General features: G+C 45.9%; 1 protein-coding gene across 10 annotated transcripts in view; it reads left to right on the plus strand.

Moving 5' to 3' along the window:
- The window catches only part of shf (Src homology 2 domain containing F), a 169,030-nt gene that overhangs the window by 42,046 nt on the left and 104,061 nt on the right, over positions 1-22,923 (plus strand). The window lies entirely within an intron of this gene.

Here is a 22,923-nt window from a genome sequence, read left to right on the forward strand (position 1 = left end):
CAGACACACAACCCAACCCGACACAGTCAGCCACATGGTGTCATGTGTGTCATGAAGAGAGACCTACTGTACTTCAGCTGAAGAGCCAATTCAAAAGTATCACATTTAGCAGATCTACACGTCGCTTTGTGCCGTGTTTTTCGAGCTTGCAAGATCTCCTTTTTTATTTTTGTGTGACGCCGTACTCTTACGGTACTTTAAGTTAATTCATGAAAATAAAAACAGTTAAAATATGGAGATAACCCTTTTCATTTCCAGGTCCATTCTTTTTTGGACATTTGATGAGATTTAACCTCTCCGACCCAAAACGTTGAATATTCTGTTGTCATTGAATAAGATTTTGTCTATAATTCCATGCTGTATTGATGTTGAGGTACCATTTAGGAGAGAAAACGGGCAAATGTTGATCAAAATAACAATTATTCTACATTCTCTAATTGTGCAGAATTCTTGTAAATGAAATAATGCAGATGTTTAACAATAATTTAACTCGTGAGAGCGTAATATGAAACTCATTTTACACTCGTTAAAGTTTAACCCATTTTGGTGTTAGCATTATGTTATGCTTTAGCTATTGAAAAATAGCAGATCTACAAGCTCATAGCTCGCCACCAGGTGGCGCGCTACGAGCTTGTAGGTCTGCTATTTTTGAAAAATCAAACAACGACTGACACAGAAACTATAGCTTTTAAAAAAAACTGTCATTTTCAAACAGACATTTTTAGAATCTGATTTCAGGTCAAAATGGGTTAAGATCTAATAAGGTTGGTTTACCAACACTCCGTCATTTAGCTGGGGGACCACTACCTGGAACCCCCCTCAAGGACCACCGGTGGTCCCCGGGCCACTGGTGTAAAAGCACTGAGCCGGTCCATATCTCTCCCAGACCCCCTGCACCAGTGGAGAGCTTGGTGATTTATGGAGCTTGCTGGTGGAAAGGCATGTCATGACTTCCTTAACCTGCTGCACTGCCCTGCTGCCCTGCTCCCTGACCGATCACACCACCTGCACACTCCTCTGCAGACGTGCTGCTTAGACACTCTGCCTACTGTGTGTGTGTGTGTGTGTGTGTGTGTGTGCATGGGTGACTGTTTACAATGCGCCTTGAATATTTGTCATATCTGCATGACTGACTCCATGGCTGTGCAGGCACGTGGCACACGTTACATTATGCTATCTTTGTATGAGAACGTGTGTGTTGTGTGTGTGTGTGTGTGTTTCCGTGTGCTTGTTTTTGGGTGTGTGCTTGAGTAGGTGTGTGCGTGCTTCTTGTGCGTCTGCGTGTGTTGTGGAATGTGATGTTTTTTTCTCACAGACTTGTGATAGACCACTGTCTTTCTCTTTTCTTTCTTTCTTTCTCTCTCACACACACACACACACACACAGACACACAGGAATACACACAGACACACACAGACAGACGCACGCACGCACACACACATGCGAGCACACACAGACGCACGCATGCACGCACACACACACAAAGATAAACCACTACACTCACACACACACACACCACAACTTCCTCAGCTGTCACTGGGGCCATTCCTCACATACCCAGCTACACCGACACCGCCACCCAATCACAGGTGGGGCCTGCCTGCCTGCCTGTCGGAATGAAATGCTGCGAGTGTTGCAATGTTATTCTGTGAGTTCCTGTTCCCTAGCTGCCTAACACACTGATTCCAAACACTGGCTCGGGACCCATTTGTGGGTCGCCGACACATTTTTATGCAGGGTCCCTAAAATTCGTTGTTGTTTCCTATCCTACATTTAGTTTTTAATTAATATTATTTCGTCGGGCCGATGCTCGCCCGCCGTTAAAACGTACTGGTTTCAGGTTTCTGCCCGACAGCAACGATAGTATAGACACGATAGTATAGCCCTGAGGGACTACGCTAAACCATATAGGGGTTAGGGGTTAAGTATTAGTACTTGAGTAAGAGTACTAGTGCTGCTGTCATTCATTGTGTGTGCTCCAGTATGTGTTGCTGTGTGCGTGCGTGTTCCGGTGTGTCCTCATCATACATTGTTTAGCTGTTGAGACTTGCATCGCACGCTCTGACGGAGCAGCACACTGGGGTTGGGCCCGCACCCACTGCACTGCAGGCCATTTCTCACACACACACACACACACACATACACACACACACACACACACTGCGGGCCATTTCTCACTGACTGCCAGAGTAGGGATGGGATGGCACTCCCTGAGCCTGTGTGTGTGTGTGTGTGTGTGTGTGTGTGTGTGTGTGTGTGTGTGCATACGTACGTAGTACGTACATATGTACACGACACACACCCAATTAAGCACACATACACAGACACGACACACAATACAAATACATAGCGCGTTACCTGCTTATTTACATTTTATTACATCAGGTAATCACTCAGACAATGTGACAGGCAGTTACAGCAGTGGTTCCCAACCGGTAACAAGACTACTCGCCCCGTTTCTGTTTTCCTCACAGAATTTTCCCCAGTGAGGGGTGGGAGAGGCTGGACAGCAGACGGCTGGACTTTGAATTTCTCTAACTATAAATTTTCATGACAGCAGAACAGCCTAAGTACAAATATAATTTATGAAAAGCTACTACAGTGAAGTCTGTTCACAGAAGTTGTTGTAGGATATGTGGGGATTATCTGACGAGGTACCATTTGAGGGGGAAAAACCTTACATATACTAAATAATACTAAATTGTTTATAGGTTCAATATAAGTCAAATAATATAGCCTTTCCACAGGAGTACCTTTTGATATTTTTTCCAAAAAGAATACAAACAGCCAATAGCATATTACAAAGTTATCCCCCTCACTGGGGAAAATTCCTGGAGGAAAAACGGGCAAGCACCGGGGCGAGTATTCTCCCAACCTTGCCCACTGTCTGACTGTATGTATATAACTCAATGGGATATCCATACAACTTGTCAAACAAACCTATTAAGTCCTGAGACCAGATTTCTACAAAATCAGTGGTTGATCAAACCTTTTCATGTCAAGGACCCACAGAATTATCTGTATTTGGCCACGGACCCCCATCTGAAAATATGTTGTTCCAGGGACCCCCCCCCCCCCCAGAAGCAAAGACTTGAGTTAAACTGTTCGCTGGGAAAGAAAGAATATATATTCAAAGATTTGCACACGTTTTCAAGATGTTTAAAAAATAGCAGATCTTCTGTTATTTTTCAACAGCTAAAGTTTAAAATAATGGTTCAAGTGGTTAAAAGCTATAAGGTGACACAGATGCGTCCTCAGGTCTAAATGGGTTAAAATAGCAAAAATAGACAATTTACAAGATCAATTTTCACTGTTCGTCTACAGGATAAACATGTCTGACCAACACTAGTGTGTGCATGCAAGGACGTGATGTGGGCGTCTTAGAGTTGGTCAGAAGGGGGTCTCCAAGGAACAAAGGTTGGGGACCACTGAGTTACAGTACATATCCTATGGCAGAAAGTATAGTTCGTAAATGAATGTCAACACTTCATCATACTATCAGTGTTACACACATGCACGCACACACACACACACGCACACACACACACACACACACACACACAGGGCCTCATCCTCCCCAGTCAGCCATGTGAGAGTTTTCCCATAGCACAGGGGCTGTTGTGCATGACTGAGTCCACACACACACACACCAGTTAATAATCCTGAGTCAAAATAACGGTAGTGTGTCGCACACACCAAGACTTCATTTTTGAACAGGGATAAACGTTTCTGTGTGTGTGTGTGTGTGTGTGTGTGTGTGTGTGTGTGTGTGTGTGTGTGTGTGTGTGTGTGTGTGTGTGTGTGTGTGTGTGTGTGTGTGTGTGTGTGTGTGTGTGTGTGTGTGTGTGTGTGTGTGTGTGTGTGTGTGTGTGTGTGTGTGTGTGTGTGTGTGTGCGCGTGTGCGTGTGCATGCTCTTATGCAGAAGATAGCAACGCGTTTCCCCCAAAAACAATCTGTAAAAATTGCATTCATAACATCGGCATCCTTAAATGATGATCCTCGCATGTATAGTAATACACGTGTGTGTGTTAGGGTTGGTTTAAAGGGTGGGGGGGGCGTCAGAAATAGCCCCTCCGGTGTGAAATACTTCACGCCAGCAGTTGAATTTATTACACGCCGTGTCAGAGTTGTAACCTCAATTTGTCCTCATCGCCATCCTTGTAGGTCACGCTCAGCTCAGCTCAGTCAGCTACACACTCAATACATGTCCAAAACACCCCGAGACAAAACCCTCACGTCACACCAAAAAGTCACTTCAGCATGAAGGTCGTCTCATTGGAAATGAATGCTGTAGTACTGTTTCCCATTCATGGGTCACGGACACATTGTTATGGGTCCCCTTGGTTTTTGTTTCCTACATTTGTTTTTTTTAATTATTATTATTGTCTCCACCTGCCGAAGGCATTGGGAGAGTATGGTTTGCACTCCGTCCGTGTGTCCGTCCGTGTACAGCTAATCTCCGACATGGCCTGTCATAGCCCACCATGAGGCCGACTTTTGCCAAAACACATTTCTTTACATTACTCGTACAAAATGTATCCATAAATAACGCAAACCGTATACACTATCTCTACAGTCATGTGACCAACTGTCTGCTTCACCATATTCAATCCACATTGGCCGAGATTGCCAAAGTTTTCAGGAGTGGCCCGTTTAGTACAAAATGCTGCATATCATCAACAAAGCGTCCGATTGCGGTGAAACTGTACGCGCATATTCCCACTAGGCTAAGGAAGACATTTCACACTCCAAAACGCTCCTATCCTGGTGGAGACCTGTGCCCCGAGGGGCACTTTTTCTAGTTTCAAATCATCTAAAAAAAACATTCCCAAAAATCTAAAGTTTTCATGAATTAAAAACTGAATTCAATTTTTTTTCTTCACCAGGGCATGTCAGGTTGTGGCCTCCTGGTGGCGCTATAATAGGCCAATGTGAAAAGATGGCATTTCTTCTTACGCCTTGGATGGCAATTGGATGATTTGAGGCATTCTGTTCCAAACGTATGGAGGAGGAGGAGAGACCCGCACACCGCCACTTGCTTGTTCAAGAAGTTTATTTAAATAAGAGTCAAAGCAATGTTTCGGCCTTTCTGCCTTCTTCAGGCAGGGGCAGAGGTTCAGCGTTGACATCTAGGGAGTGTGTGTGCAAAATGTGGCATCGACCGGGTTAACGGTGCCGGAGATTAGCTGCACACAGACGGACGAACTCTCTCTCACACACACACACACACACACACACACACACACACACACACACACACACACACACACACACACACACACACACACACACACACACAGACTCTCTCACACACAGACTCACACACACACGGACCTCACACACACAGACTCACACACACACGGACTGTGCAAAACATACTCTCCCCATGCCTTCGGCCTGGTGGAGACAATAAAAGAAAAAGAAAAATTAAATAGAACAAATATTTAAGTATTGAAAATAGCCTACAGTATATACAAGATTTACAAGATCTACATTCACTACAATTATTTGTTTATTAGCTTTGGTTAGGAGTTTTAGACAATTGTTAGACATTTTTTGAGCACTTCGTTAATAGTTGGTTTTAACTAGTATATGTTGATGCCAATACTTACTCAAGTCAAATCTTTAATGCAGGCCTTTTACTTGTAAGAGTATGTTTGTGGTATTTGCTGCATTTTACTATACTTCCACGCTTCTGTCTGTCTGTCTGTCGCTCTGTCTCTCTGTCTCTCTGTCTCTTCCTCTCTGGGAACTGTCTCTTGGCGTTGGCTGCCAGCCTGTGCTGATGCACACACACACACACACACACACACACACACACACACACACACACACACACACACACACACACACACACACACACACACACACACACACAGTGCCAAGCGGATGACTTGTTAGTGCTGTTGGATTATTAGTTCAATTACTCATGATAGCGTGGCCCTACATGCTCCCCCCCCCCCACCCGTCCCTTCTGGCTGTGTAAAGGCTACTAACCTTTGCCAAGGCTACGTCTTCTTTGGCACGGGAACACAGAGGGTGGAGGTGAGGTGGTTTGGGGGGGGGGGGGGGGGGGGGGTCTGTTCTTAGGCAACAAGACTTGTCAGTTTCTCAAGGTGCGGTCCGTGGCAAACTGAGAGTGTACAAGATTACATCCTATTAGGGATGGGGCATTTGGACCTTTTTGTCACATCCCTATGCACTGCATCCCAGAAAGCCAGATGATGTCCCAGAATATCACCTGATTTCAAGGACCAGACCGGACTCGTCTTGGTTTGGCTTGATCTGGCCCCGATAGAGACGTCACAGATTCGTCCTGGTCCTGACCGTGCTTCCTGGGATAATACACAAGGCCCCAGTGTCACTAGTCATCACGATAACCCGCACGACAAACACACGTAAACGCTGTGCAATGCATGCATGACACCAGAGCCGGAGTGTTTTCATCATCCTCATGGGGGGCCCCCCACAGACAGACAGACAGACAGACAGGGGAGAGAGAGACGCTGAATCACTTTTTGTGCACGTAAATCTGCGAGAAATGCCACGATTGCACTGTAGTGTAGTTGGAAACAGTAGTTGCTCTCAACGAGGCTGCTCTCACGGTCCAACGCGTGGGGCACAGCGGTTTTAAAGACGGGGCATTTTCATCCTGGTGCTCCTTGAACCAGGCGAGTCTCTTTGGTGAATTCTTGATCAGTGTTAATATGTCACGACTCAAGAACAACTACCATGAAATTCTGACACGCTTTGATGTTGTGGGCATCTGGCTAGGTGAAAACAAAAGAAACCCGATTAGCATTTGAGTACTTTTTAACACCTCTTGGACGGCCGGTGGAGTAGTCTCTCAAGACAGACTGTTGCCTCGCAACAGTTGAGGAACAACAGGGGAGGCGCTGTTTTCCCGAATATTTGACGATGGGATTCTCAGATTGCCGGCGGAGAGGTCCAAAATGTTCGGAAAATCTAATGTAAATGTAAAATGTCCACAAAAATCTTCATGGGGGCCTAAAGGGGCCCTGGGAGTCTTCATGGGGCTATGGCCCCGTGGCCCCCACAGACTCTACGTGGTTGCATGGCACATATACACAATCACACTGGCGTTATCACATCAGCGGGATATCAAATGAAGATAACAAGACAGGGAGAGAAACGGGAGATGATATGAGAGAGAGAGACAGAAAGTTGAACGGGGGAAAGTGAAAGAAAAACAAGAGATGAGGGTTGGAAAACGGAGCCCCTTTTTAATAGGATTTCACCACACCTATATGGTTTTATTCGTCAGGACTCACAAGGTCTTTTCACACGGGGGCGATTGGTGCACCTGGTAATCAATAGGGATTAGATGCGGGCGATCTCATACGTTGAGCGACAAGGTGGGCGTGACCCCGTGAAACTGTCACGGTTCGCCCTCGTCTCACACACACGCGCCCATCCGCTTCCAGAGTTTAAATGTGTCGATCTTTTGTGCACACACGTCAGGTGTCTTCGACGTTTTTCCAGCCCCGTTGGCTGAGAGATGAATGATACGGAGGTCAGTGCGACCACGCAGACGCAAGCGAGGACGCCGGCATATTAACGATGGCAGGCGAGCGCCGTCACATGCGGGTCACGTGTCGCCAATGTGATCGGCTATTTGCACTATTTAAGAACAGCTCAAGTGACTCTTGATTATTCTATTAATTGAAATCGAATCGATAGACTAATCGCTTGGGTTAGAATGGATCACAGCAGCGCTCCGTGTGGCCTGCACATGTCTCGGCCCATAAGCCCTCTGCTGTGGCCCCCCGCAGCCCTCTGCTGTGGCCCCCCGCAGCCCTCTGCTGTGGCCCCCCCTGCAGCCCTCTGCTGTGGCCCCCCCGCAGCCCTCTGCTGTGGGCCCCCCGCAGCTGAAACTAGAGGAGCATCCGGATTGGAACATGTACCAGCAGTCACAGCCTCACGGCCGCGCTCAATTGGGATAATTTGGCATGATAAGTGGGGGCTTTATTTTCTAATTGTGCTGTATTTGATTTTGGCATTGTCGTCTATACCTCTCTGTGAAAGCACATTTTTTGAAAGGTTGTTGAGAGATAATTGCCTCAGTGCTGCCATGCGTGCATTAATGCCCCGGCTCAGATATTCACATGCAACTGTAAAAAAAAAAAAAAAAAAATTTATTGTACTGTATATAGTACTATACTGTAGTAAAAAAACAACAGCAACTACCATGCCCTTATAGGCAAGGCAATGCATAAGCAGTTACTGACTGTACTATCCACGGTGGGACCAGCAGTACAACACTGTGGTTATAAATGTTCATTATGTTTATTGTTTAACCCATTCTGGGAGGGAACCCCTTTTGGTGTTTTAAACTAAGCATTATGTTATACTTTAGCTATTGAAAAATAGCAGATCTACAAGCTCATAGCGCGCCACCGAGTGGCGCGCTACGAGCTTGTAGGTCTGCTATTTTTTTTAAATCGTGAAAATGCGGCACAAATCTTTGAATATATACAGTATATTCTTTCAGAATACTTTTTTTTTAAATTTCGATGTCAGTTCTAAATGGGTTATCTTACTACAGTATATACACACACACAGACACACGGTAAGACAGTGGTGCAAGGTGTGGAGCATTGGCAGTCACGTGGAGTTACTGCGTCTGCTTCGCCAAAGCCAAGGACGGATGTTGTTGTGGGACAGAGAGACCCTCCCCGTCCTTCCACTGTGGCTGGGTGGGCACACGGGTGGGTTGAGGAGCCAGGCTGCCGCGGCTCCGCACGCCAGGAACAGGTTTGCGTCTGCAGGAGTCGTCCATTTTTAAAGGCAAGATTAATGACACCATTAATCCCGCAGTCGCAACTCAGCGGCCACTGCAGAGGGAGGGCAGGCTATACCCGCTGCCTCTAGTTAACATGCATGCGGTACTTAGGACCCGAAACTACACATAATATTTATTATAACTGTAAATGTAAATGTGAAAGCTGAGGATTCATTGTACTGTGTATACACCACGGTACAAATATGAGGCCCCGCTGGCCAAAGCAAAGGGTGACCAGGTGGGCGAGCGAGTGTGAGAACGCGTAGGTGAGAGAGGGAGAGAGAGAGAGAGAGAGAGAGAGAGAGAGAGAGAGGTTTTGGTAGTGTAGTGAATAGTTCTGTGAATGTAGAGACGTGTGTTTTCATGCCATGGAGCCGGAGAGGAAAGAGGGCATGTTGGCACTTTTCTTTTGGGAGAGAATTCGAGAGAATTCACCTCCATTAAGTGTGAATGAGAGAGAGAGAGAGAGAGAGAGTGTGAGAGAGGTGGGGGTGCAGAGCACACTGCAGCTGTTGAAGGACAAGCCGAACAGATGGGCACCAAAACACAAAGAAAGACACATGGAAGATGAATGCACGTCTGTGCTGTACAGTACAGTATGTGTGCACGTGACGTGCACACGCAGGCATGTGGGCCCACACTTTTCACAGTGGTGTGTGGCTCTGCAGGAGGCTGGCCGTCTGTGGGAGAGGATCGGTCTTACTTTTTGATTGACATTTCTATTGGCATAAATGCATATACATTAACACACATGCTTGTACATATCTGTCTAAAAATAAAGAAACAAGAGAGTCTTTGTGTAACCTCGACACGGATTAAGGATAATAGTTTGGGGTCGGGACATGCCCGCAAAATGTCACAGAAATAGAGACACTGTGAGTGAATATCGGACGATGTCACCATAGACATAACCCCTTTTGGTGTTAGCATCATGTTATGCTTTAGCTATTGAAAAATAGCAGATCTACAAGCTCATAGCGCGCCACCGAGCGGCGGGCTAGTAGGTCTGCTATTTTTGAAAAATCGAAGACATTTTTTTAATCTGATCTCAGGTCAGAATGGGTTAATAATGAAACTGTCAGGATGTAATAGACATTTTTAGAATCTGATCTCAGGTCAGAATGGGTTAAGGCTAGATTGCTCAAGGCGGAGTCTCTGACGTAGTTCACCCGGTGGCCATCTTTCTTCGGGACTACAGTACAGTATGTTCAATGGCAGCTAAAAAAACCCCCAAATCTTGACGGATTTACAAACGGGCTGGTTTATTACAAACGTTGTCAACGTGGCTATGATTCAGGACGCTTATCTGCGGTGTCGCCATAAAACAACTACTTTTCTTGTGAAGACCAGGAACATGGTCCTCGCAATGGCGTCGATTTTTTTTTAAATTCTGCTATACTTGTGGGGACATTTGGTCCTCCCAAGTAGAGTAAAACATTACACTCCGGCACGCACACAGAGAGATCAAATGCACAGTATTATAATGATCTAATGGGTTTAAAAGTGTTGTGTTGGGCCTGGGCTTTGAGCCAGGCTATAGCAGCACATGTGCACCATATAACCTTCTGTTCAGGCCAGGACCATCTGCGATCCAGCCCCACTAAAAGCACCGTGCTGCTGGGATCAATGTCTCCGATCAATCACATCTCTATCTCTGATGCCTGCTCGATCACACCCAACCAATCACATCTCTATCTCTGATGCCTGCTCGATCACACCCAACCAATCACATCTCTATCTCTGATGCCTGCTCAATCACACCCACTTTGAATGTTATCAACCTATAATCACCGGTATGTTCTAATTCAATGCAGCCAGTATGGACATTTCCACATACTGTCTACCTGCAAGTAGGCGACTATAGGAAATGCGGAAGTGAAATGACTGCCGCCGAAGTGAAACACATTGTGAAACTGACTCACATGAGGTTATGATAAATACATGGCCGGTTAAGAGACTGACTAGGCCGGTGCCCGTTGGGCCTACTTGGAACGATGCAAGTTGTTGCCCTGCAGCCCATATATGGAGTTCTTTGTCATATAGGCATGCCCAAATATGGAGTCTGTTCAGATGTCGGAACAACATTTTGATGTCAGAACAATTGCCTAATTTGGGTCCTGTCCAGAGCCCGGGCAGGGGTCCTGTCCAGAGCCCGGGCAGAGCCTTTAGTGGTGGTTCTGGACAACCGTGTATCTGACCGACTCAAGGAATTTGAAGTCGCTGGGGGCGAACGGTGCTCGAGTTACGTGCAGACGTCCACACAGACGTACTGTACACACATACAGAGAAAAGAAAATGTTTCCGCGACCCACAGATGGGTCCCGACCGACCCACAGTTTGGGAAACGGAGGTCTATTCTCTCACTACTGTTGCACTATACTCTTGTCTTAATGTGGGTGCCTGACAGCAGCGATAGTGTGCATGATGTGGCCTGCAGGGTGAAGTGTGGAGCACAGTGGTCTTAGGGGACACATGGGGGGGGGGGGGAGGCTGCTGTGAGTGATGTAGCAGGAGGCGCAGGATGACAGCAGGGCTGGATGAGGAGGAGGGAGTCCGAGAGGCCATCTGATGAAGCCGTCATCTTAACCCTGCACTGTCTGCCTTCACTCCCTCCCTCTGCTCTCTCTCTCTCTCTCTCTCTCTCTCTCTCTCTCTCTCTCTCTCCCTCTCCCTCTCCCTCTCCCTCTCCCTCTCTCTCTCTTTCCCTCCCTCCTTTGTGGGCTGCAACTATCGATTATTTTTCTTAGCGATTATACTATGGATTATGTCTACTGGTTGTCTGCGCTGAAGAGACACTTGTTCACACTGCAGGCTTTTGGCAACTTGTTTGTTTTTACACGTAGATCCTGAAAGCGTCCTTGGGTCCCTCCCAAAGCGCTATAAAGGTTAAAATGGTGATTTATTTTCTTTGTTATGGTTATGCTGGACGGTGGACTGAAGCTCTTTCATATGAGCTTTGTTGTCTTGTAAACCGACCCAGGCGTCCCCCTCCCGCTGGGAGCCAATTTATCGATGGCATTTATTTTGGACTGACCTTCTCTCTCTGGGTTTGTCTCCGGTAGACACACGCACTGTTATCTCTCCTCTCACAGGGTAATAATAATAAGCCAGCTATTATTCCAGCAATCCAGCTATAATTTCAACATTTACTTCTCATTTTCTCTGTGGATGTTCCCCAGGTGCATTACACGTCCCCGTACACCCACAGCACAACTCTATCTCTTCCCAATTTATGTTGTTAATTAAAACGTTGAGCATGTGAGCTGCAGTTAGGCAGCGCTTTACGCTTTTATGTTGTATTTGCGCAATCATTGTAAAACACATTATTTGGCTACAGTCTCTATAAAAATAAATGTGCCATACAAATCTTTTTTTCCCCGGCTAATTCCCATCGGGATTGCCAAAGCGGATCATCGGTTTCCAGTTCTGTTCTGAGCATCTTCCTCGGTCGCCACCAGCGCTTTCACCGCATCCATAAACCTCCTCTTCTCCTCCTGCCTTGCAGTGCCAGCTTCATCATCCTTCTCCCAATGTACCCCTCATCTCTCCTCTGCACATGCCCAAACCATCTCAACCTCGGCTCTCTTGTCTGGGCTGATCCCCTATTTTATATAGTCATTCCTGACCCTGTCAATCCTTGTCACTCCAACTGAGAATCGTAGCATCCTCAATTCTGGCACAAGAAAAAAAACATCAACAATCAAATATTGTTGCCTTTGGGTGGAAACTAACAACTCCCTCAGTGGTTCCCAAACTGTGGTTCGTGCAGCCCTGTGGTGCGTGATCTCCTTCTAGGGGGTGCGTGACATGAAAAGGCTATTGGTGGTGCTATGGTTTTATTTTAAATATATTAACATATTATGCCAATATATGGCAAGTATAGAGTATGCAGAATTTAGCCTATGCTGCAATATATGTGCCATATTCAGGTGTGCAAATGTGCATATGTGTGGATAAATGGGAAATATATGTCTCTATATAGCTTATGCAATTTATATTTCCATAGATATAGTTATGTAGGCTATATATATATATATATATATATATAGGCTATATAACCAGCTATCAGCTATAGGTCGGGAGGTAACAGGGGGTGCATGGCCAAAAAGGTTTGAATTAACACATTCTTTTTAGGTTTTAGATTTTTTGTTTCATAAATCAATGCTATTGAACGTCAGTGTGTTGGTTAAAAAAGTATTCAACCAATGGAAAGTATTAAAAAGCACTTTTGGACACCCTCAAACCGTCTGCTAAAACAGCTAACTCCACCACCTCTCCTTCTCTCATGCAAGTATATAAAGTAACAGCACCAACTTTGATGAGGCAGTATTGCTTTGTTTTGGTTTTTTTTTCATTTCCTCAAAAATTTAAATTTTTCATTTTCTGAAAAATGAACATTTTGGAGTTAGGAGTTCTTCCAGACAGCAGAGATATGCATTTGGGGGTTCTTGACATGTAATGGTTTGAGAACCACTGCTTCATTTGTGCTCTCTTCTTGACTTTCACCTTCCTTTTCATTCAGGTTAGGGGTTATGGGGAAATACAGACATACAGTGCAGTACAGTACAGTACAGTACAGATATCTACTGTCCTCACTCTTGCAGATCCTCTCGGGACCAAGGCACACTTTCAAAGCAATGCCATGCTTAGCGTTGAGGTGGCTAATTAATTAGCTCGGTGAATCACCGTCGCATAGACACCTGGGAGATTTTGAACCTCAGCCAAGTGTGTAAATGTACTTTAGGATGTAATTAGCCAGCTGGATGGTCACACAACAGAAAACAACGCACACAGCACAATGGGAAAGGCTATTAAGGATAGTGGTAACATTCACCTTTTAATAGGCTATCCATAATGTGCCAAATGTAAACCAGAGTGAGTCAGTATACTGCTGGAGACCTCTGTGGGGAATACAATGTTAAAGCTGCCATTCAGAACTTTATTCGATGAAACATTGTTTTAAGTTTTTACCCAATCTGTATGCAGTGGTTCTCTACCTTTTCAGGCCGAGACCCGCCCTAAATGCTCCTATTTGAAGTGGGGACCCCCGTGGGTCCCCGACTCCCCGCCCCCAGTGGTACACTCAAACTTATTTCGATGCCGCTACTATATCGTTACACCCCTAATCAACATACATCACATTCCGTGCTCAGCCAATCAAATCATCTCAAATTTGGTACTAAACACAAACACAATCAATGTTTTGGGGAAAATAAATAACGTAAATCCTCTCTTCTGGGGGTCCCTGCATGGCACAAAACATTTTCAGATGGGGGTCCTCTCCAAAATACATATCAATTTCGGGGGTCCTTCAGACTCCCTGCCTCTCTCTCTCTCTCTTCTCTGTGTGTCTCTCTTCCTCTAAACCCTTCTGCCTCTGTTTGCCGTACGTATATATATATATACATCTTATCAATCATGGAGCTGGAGCTTGCTGGTGCGGTGAGCTGAGGCACACCGCACTGCGCTGGCAGACGGGGGGGTGCTGGGGTCCTGCTGGGGGGCTTCGCCTTGTAATAGGTTTGTGCAGCCTGTTCATTTGATATGGTGTGTGACTGAGGAGCCTCATCAGGGACAGCGACACACGCACGCACACACACGCACACGCACAGAGAGAGACAGAGAGAGAGTTGACAGGAGAGCAGGGAACAACCTTTAGAGAGTTCCGTCAACAATGACCTCGATGGAGTTGTAACCAAAATGGACCAGGTGGGGGGGGGGGGGGGGGGGGGGGGGGGTGGTGGTAGAGAGAGAGAGAGGGGGGAGAGAGAGAGCCACAGCAGCAGTGGAAGAAGAAAGATAGTGAAAGGGAAATAGTTGGCAGGAACACTCTATCATCAGTGGACCGCGCTGGGAAGGAACTAAAAGCATTTAGGGGCGCGAGAAAGATACGGCATGGAAGAAGAGGGAAACAAACGGAAAAATATGAGAGTAAAAGGAGCCTGCGAGAAGACGAGTGGGGAAAATGAGATGCAAATGGAGATGCAAAGAACAGCACAGCTTTGCAGAGAGAGACTCATTTCCATTCAGAAGCCTTGCATTTTCTCCCGTCCGTCCCATGCCGGTCACATCCGTGTGACGGTTCGTCCAGCGCTACAGCATCGAGGGAGCAGTGTTGATTTTGACAGCAACATTTTAGTTTTAGTCATAGTCTCTTGAATAGATTTCGTTTTAGTTTTAGTCACATTTGAGTCACCTGGAATGTCTAGTTTTAGTCGACTAAATGTCATAAGATTGTAGTCGACTAAATCTACGCGTTGTAAGCTTGTAGATCGATCTGCTATTTTCAGCATGCAACCAAGTGTAAAATGACTTTACTGGATCTCTTGTCTACTAGTCCCTTCCTGACATCTTAGTCTTGTTTTATTCGTTCATATTTCGTCTTAGCTTTAGTCATTTTGTCACGGTATTAGTCGACAAAAATCACAAAATCCAACACGGCATCGAGGGTTGAGGCTCAGCCAATGAGCAGCAGCCACGGGGCAGAGTGAATTATTAATGCAAACATCTCCTGCTCGTTGGAATCCAATAAGCCCGCGTATGATTTGGTTGTCAGAGAGATTGGTGGGGCCGGGATAAGTCCTGGATCACATGGAACGTAAGACCCTCTCCTCTCCTCTCCCTGGGTAATTGACTCGTGGGCAGTATTGACTTTCTGGTTGCGGTGATTAAGAGGGTCTCGTGTGGCGCCCAGTGTTTCGGCCCTCTCTCGGGGTGGGGTGGCAGACCTCACAGGATGGCTTGTCATCGTGGATGAACTTTGGTCCTTGCGTTGCGAGGCCGTGGCCCCTTGATCAATGACCTGGAACTTTTGATTGCTGTTTGAATCGATGGCCAATATGGGAGAATGCCCGATCCCTCTGTCTTCATTTGTATCTCTTCCCATCCCCCCCCCCCCCTCCTCTTTCTTCTCGAGGAAAGTCCATCCCTTTTTGTATTGTGGGTGCAATCACGAATGCTAAATTCTGATTTGGCGGTGCGTGTTGTTTGTGTGGTTCGCTGCGACGCACATTTCTTTTGTGACTTATTCACCTTCCGTCCGAACACAACAGCCATTGTTTTCCCGTGACGTACACTGATTGGCGGCCCATTCAGCTGTGTGACTTTAGCTGATCATTCTGTTCTTGAGGCTGTGTCCACTTACCAGTGATTGGACAGACATCTGAAGGATGTACTGTAGTCACACACACATCACAGACTAATTGTGCATTCACCCCTCGGAGAAGAAAGCGTGAACTGTTGACCTAGGCGAGCCGTGCTATTCTTCTTCTAACTGTTGACTTCAATGGGAAGCAACTTCAGTCTGCCTTCATTGTTGAGCTCTTTATTTCTCCCCCTATTTCTCATTTCTCTGTGTGTTTTGTCTGCACACTATATCATCCCTGCTGTGACCGAGATGAGTCACAAATGGAAGCACACGGTCACACAGAGCACAGGGGGAACGGGAGGAGAAAGGAGAGAGTGAGGCAGAAACGATGTGTAACCTAAACCAAACAAGTGAGTGAGACACGGTTGTTGATTTAGTGTGACGGCATCTCCGAGGAAGCCAGCGGGATGACGACCTCTTGTGCTTCAGAGGTGCATGGGGGTTATTCTGCATTTCTCCCCTTCGCACAGGGGAAGCTATAGGATGGCTGCCGGCCTCCGAACTGGTGTACCTAATCCCACCAGACCTTTGTGGTGAACAGTGAGACGTTCCGGGTTCCCCTGGCTAATGCCTTCTGACAGGGCTTCTGAAGACAGAAATATGAACGGAATAATTATTGATACTAAGAACGGCGCGAGGAGGCATGAGTCGAGAACCGCACAGTCTGCAATTTATGCAGGTATAGCAAGCAGGTCACTCCAGGATGTTGAAAAAGCTTGACTCTTCCTATGGAGGAAACGAGAAGCATGGAGCTGGGCTTGCAGATTGATAATTAAAAAAAAATTATTTACTAAAAAAAACATGTTTCTATGTCAGTTGTTCTCAAACATATTCATGTCAAGGAACCCCAAATATATATGGCCACTGACTCCCCCATCTGAAATATGTAGTTCCAGGGACCCTCTCAGTAGCAAAGATGTGAGTTAAAAACTCTCTCTGAAAGAACATATATTCAAAGATTTCAGGCACATTTTCACGATTTAAAAAAAATAGCAGATCTACAAGCTCATAGCGCGCCACTCGGTGGCGCGCTATGAGCTTGTAGATCTGCTATTTTTCAATAGCTAAATTATAACGTTTAAAACACCAAAAGGGGTTCCCGCCACTCGTTTTGAGGAACGTCGCTGTAGAGTGACAGGAAAGAGAGGTCAGCCATGAGCGGATGACGTCTTGACACGAGAAAAGGTGAAATGATTTTTGAAAAAGCCAACGCAACTGGAACGTGGTGATGTCACGATGAAGTCTGGCCGAGCCGTCAGGATGCCCCCCACATCCGCTATTGTGTTTTTGAAATGATTGTTTCCTGTCCTCAGGAAATTGAATAGCCAGATTATCCACATGACAGACTGACAGTATTTTATAATGCAAAAAAATATATATATATATCAAGATATATTTCTTCATTTTATTATAATTCAGGGAGGGTTTGCAGAGGCATTATTCTATAGTGCTGCACACGGCTTCATGTGTGTGTACTGTCACACGGTGACTGGTGGCTGGTGCAGGGAGGCATGGACTAAATTGAGAACACCTGGACTTGGCTGGTGATTCCATAGGTTTTAGGGCATAATCACACAAATTCAATTATTTTCTTCCGTCATGTGCGAGCAAAACGGAGAATAAAACATTTCCCTTGCCGTTGGCAAAGCTAATTTGCATATTTCGCTTCTTGTGGAGTTCAACTCTGGTGCAATTTGACCGGGGGTTGCAGCTTGTGCAGATCTGCTGTTTTTGAATAGCCAACGTATAAATGGATGAAGTGGTTAAAATGATTGTGATCATGCTATGTTTGTTTTTCTGTCTCCGGACCCCACTTTGACAACCAATGACTTAAGCCCTGTATATGTCGTCGTGCGACGAGTATAGTGAACATAGCAGATCTTCAAGCTCACATAATCCATGGCCAATGTGACGCTTTTGTGAAAATGTTCCACCTATAATGGCATGCCTTAAATTGGGGACGCCGTGTTAAAACTAAAAGTGTCCCGTGAACGATTATGTGTACACATAGCCTTAATTGCCTTCACACAATGGTCTTGTCCGATCAGTGGCTCGCCTGTGAGTGACACCGATGTGACTGTTGTGACACTCAACAAGTGTGTCCTTCCTTGACTAACCAGCTAGATGTGACATCTGTGCTGCCCTGTCCGTCACTTACTGTTGGCTGACAACCATCGCACGCACGCACATACTGTAGGGTTGTCTTGTTGTCACTGTTCCAAAACATTTTCATACATGCATTGAACATACGAATAAAAATGTCAAATTCCTTTTCAGGACAGATTTGATGAATACCTTAATATATACAAAGAAATTACAGACATATTTAATAATGTTGTACTGATCACACACACACACACACACACACACACACACACACGCACACACACACACACACTCACACACAGAGCCTGTGTTGTGTGCGGAATGTGGCAATGCATCCAGAATTAAGGTCAAAGTGTATTTCTATTGAGCGCTGCCTGTCAGCCTGGATTATATTTGTATGTGTGCGTTAGCTCAGACGTGGAGCGTCTTGACCAGTTCACCAACGCTCTGGGGGGGGGGAAGGAAGGCGCGCCGTGCGGCAGCAGGAAGCACGTCCAACCTCGTACCATTTCAACGGGTGGCAGCTTTCACTTTCCCTGGGTGTTGATGACAAGACAGGACATCCTCTATCTGGTTCAGGACAACGTTCTGCGGGTCTGGGGGCTGTTAGCAAACCCAGACAGACAACACATTTTGTGTGTGCGTGTACTGTGTGCATGTGCGTGCTTGCGTGCGTGCGTGCGCGCTACATGAAAATGACCTTTCTGTCCGCCTGTGAGATTTTCTTTGAGTGGTGCAACCACTCCAAGGAACAGCAATGTCCGTGTTAACCTCTGTGACTATGTATGTGACTATGAGTTCCAGTAGGGGAAAAAGTGGCGCTGTTGTGCCAGAGGGAGAGAGGGGGAGAGAGAGAGAGAGAGAGAGAGAGAGAGAGAGGAGTTGCACCACTCAGTTCACACGGGTGTGATTTTTTTAAGTACAACGCACATTGTGGCTTGCATGGAGCTTGTGATGTAAAATCTACATTAGATGATCTACATTGGAGATCATCTACTAAACTACAGTATTGGTTTCATCAGACGGGAAACCTTTCTGACGTTTTCCGCTAAAATATGTGCGAGATCATCTCAAATAATAATTACGACCGGGAGATTATGTATTAATTGTGACAGGCCTATAGTGTCTGTGTGTGCAATCTGTGGCAGGTCATGTCATCCGTCGGTGCGAGTGAGTGTGTGTGCTGCGACGTGCATGCTTATTTGGGTTTTTTTGCATATGGAAGCGTGTCAACATTGCAGTGCGGGTAACTAACGAGTAGTGACAGCCTTTAAGCGGGCGTGTTTGGGAACGTCCTACGCAGTATGTTTACAGCAGGAAGCGCACGGTGGATGCTGTGCGGTGTGGGCACCAGGCAGTATAATGTCATTACGCTCAGCCTCAGTGCTCATTAAGACCAAGCAGATGTGACGTGGGAATCTGCTGCTTTATCGCCTCTGTCGGACGGGAACCCCGTATGTCCCAAAACTGTCACTTTTCAGGGTTCAAATTCTAAAAAAGTATCAAAAGTAGCAGATCGGCGAGCTCGAAACGCAGCTGTTTGTGTTGATACTTTTCCACTAAACTATGGAGATAAGAGTTTTGTGCCTGAAAGCATGGTGTTATATAAAACGGCAGGTGACTCACAGAGAGCTCATTGCTTTAATATGGCAGCAATGGTAACTTTGGAGTTTGGTGGTTTAATTGTTTTTTGAGTGCGTTTCGTGATTTTTAGTGTGTGTGTGATTCGTTAGGGCTGGCCCGACATTTCTAATCAAATGAGCGATATATATTTTATAGTGAAAATAGAATATCTACCAGCTCATCTACCTGCGTGCGTGCTGGAGCTGTTGCAGGTACCAAGGAGTACAAATTTACTTTCAATCCCTGATATACTGTGCACAGCGCATAACTCTAACTCTGCACATTCTTTGGGTGCTCCTATCCCCGGGTGGACGGGTATGGAGTATGGACAGGCGAGTATAAAACAGGCCCTGCTGGTTGGTTTTGATGTGCCTATATCTCATTCAAAACAACTTCCAGCACTGCATAGGAGGCCCAGAAGGTGTTGTCATTGTTGTAGGAGGTGTTGGTGGTGGTATTACTATAATCATGTTGTGTGTGTGGGTTGTGTTATTGTACCTGCAGTACCGTATTTCTGTGTTTTCTTTGTCTCTGCATCCATCTGCATTTGTGTGTGTGTGTGTGTGTGTGTGTGTGTGTGTGTGTGTGCGTCCTCATACTGACTCCGAGAATAGCCATATAGGTCCACTATTCTTGGCCGTTCTCGGCACGTGCTACCATTGTGCATATAACGAAGTCATAAGCTTAACTCCCACTCCGCCACTGGTCATGTCAAGCCATGTTCCGTGTGCTCTGACTGCATGTACCTGTGTCTCTGTGCTCCATGGCAGAGGCAACGTGGAGGCATCCATAAAGCCTTCCCTATACCCTCAGGTATCTGACCTATAATCCTGCTGCCCCCGAGCCGGTGCACAGATGTCTGGCTGCAGTGCCTCTCTCTCTCTCTCTCCCAGCAGTGTCCGGCGCTCCATCAGCATGGCGGCGCCACATGTCACTGTCAGCAAGCAGCCTCGCAGTCCCACCAGTCAGGGGGACAGCGAGCCCATCAACACCTCCTTGGGGTGCTTGGAGGTCACACTCTCTGGCCTGCCGTGTGTGTGTGTGTGTGTGTGTGTGTGAGTGTGAGTGTGAGTGTGAGTGTGAGTGTGAGTGTGAGTGTGAGTGTGCGTGTGTGCATGCGTGCGTGCGCGCATGTGTGTTGGAGGGTCCATTTGTGCATCACAAACAGACTCCGACCGATGCCATATTTTCAGATTTCCGATGCTGATCCCAATCATAGAGTCCTAGACTCGAACTAGAAGTACATTTAGTAAAAAAAATATCGATAGTTAAAATACCTCAAAATTGTACAGCATTATGTACAATTTTGAGGTATTTTAACTATCGATAATTTCACTTCTACTTCACTACACCTCAAAGGCAAATTGAACACTTTATAGCTACCAGTTACTTTGTAGATTTTGATTCCATGCCACACGAGATGTATACTTTTTTAATACAATTTGAAAATGGCCAATCTATAAGCTCACAACGAGTCACTTTGCGATGCGATCTTGTACATTTGCAAAATGTGTGAAATGAGACCTTCTGCATAATGAGTATACATTTACTTTTGGTACAAATATATTTTGATGCATCTTGTACTTTTTAACAGACTATTTCTACAATAGGGTATTGATACTTTTAGTTTTGAAGTAAAAAGTAAAAAGTACTTCTTCAAAGAGTACTTCTTCGAGACCGATTTACAGTCTGCTGACCCCATAGTAGAACATCTCTGGTGGGATTTGAACGCGGTTGCAAAACGCAACCCCAAGAATTAGTGAAGTGGAGAAAGCCATTGCACATGAGGAATGGACTGAGATTCCTCAGGAATCCCGCCAGGAGCTGGTGTCTTGGCTCACAGTTGCAGCAGGTCATAAACGAGCAATGAGAGTGCTCTACTTATTATGTCCTTAAAGACCCAGTGAAATGAAAAATCTGTTTTTCACACTTTTTAGACCATATCCGTGGTCATCATATGGGCCATCAAGCGGACGCACACTTGATGGCATCAATAACCGTGTGAGCAACATATATACAAAGCGACAAATATGCTGTGATCTTTGCATCTTTGCATCAGCCTCGTGTGAACGCCGCATAAGCCAATAATGTGTTGACCGGCAGAGTCTCCATTAAGTCTCCTATACCTGAGACTCTGCCGGTCAACACATTATTGTCTCAGTTATGCAAAAAAAAAAGGAAAGAAAACTCTGAGTTCAAGGCTTCACGGGGTGTATTATTAATCATGTTTGGGGTGAATTCTCCTTTAATGTAACATCACACTGTTTTAACCACTTTATCCATTTGTATGTCGGATATCAATGTGGGCGTTCTTGGCTTGAAAAAGCTTTTTAGAACTTCTGGTGTATCATTTGCAAGCAGCCTGGTGTGGTCACACCCCCTTGTAAAGGCATTGGTGTGTCAGTCATGTGTGTGCCGTGCCCAGCCTGGCTTGCTCAGTGGCAGGAGGGTGGGCACAGCACAGCTGGCCTGTTCACAGCAGACTGTTGCCCTGCAAGACCCCACTCCCGCCCCCCTCACCCTTCCTCCATCTGAAAAGGTTTTGTGCCGGGCCAGAGACCCACAGAAGAGAAGATTTGTGTTACTTTTTTTTTTGAGTGGTGCAACCACTCCTACAACCAGCAATGTCCGTGGTGTGTATGTATTCACCTATGTATGTGTTCACCCATGTATGAGCACCAGTATGAGTACCAGTAGGGGCGCTGTTGTGCCATGCAGAAACAGAGAGACTGTTGCCTGCTAATGAGAGAGAGAGAGAGAGAGAGAGAGAGAGATGGGCACCACTCGGTTCACACAGGTGTGTTTTTTAATTGTCCAATAATTTTTTAGACAAAAATCGCAGATGTACAAGCTTGCTGGCAGCAAGGTCGTAAGTGAGCTTGACTCCCAGCAGACTGAGAGACTTGGCTCCCCCCCCCCCCCCCCTCTCTCTCTCTCTCTGTGTGTCTCTCTCTCCCTGTTGTTCCCCTAACGTGTGTTGTGTGGGTGTGCAATGTCCCCTGGCTGCCTCCCCACTTTGGACCGAGAAAATGGTGGGCGAACATGTGACTGTGAAAGGCAAGGCTGAAGGCACATAAGTCCCCTGCCAACAAGACATGTCATGCACAGTTCACAGTTTGTGAGCATAGTTTCGGTTAGTATAATGTAGTATAATAGTAGTATAATGTGGTCTTGTTTTTGTTTCGTTTTATCGTTGCAGCGTGTTGGGCCTAATCTCGGCGTTTACATTTTAAGTGAATGAAA

Source organism: Protomyctophum parallelum (assembly GCF_964188405.1).
Source record: "Protomyctophum parallelum genome assembly, chromosome: 2".
In the NCBI taxonomy this organism is placed as follows: Eukaryota; Metazoa; Chordata; class Actinopteri; order Myctophiformes; family Myctophidae; genus Protomyctophum; species Protomyctophum parallelum.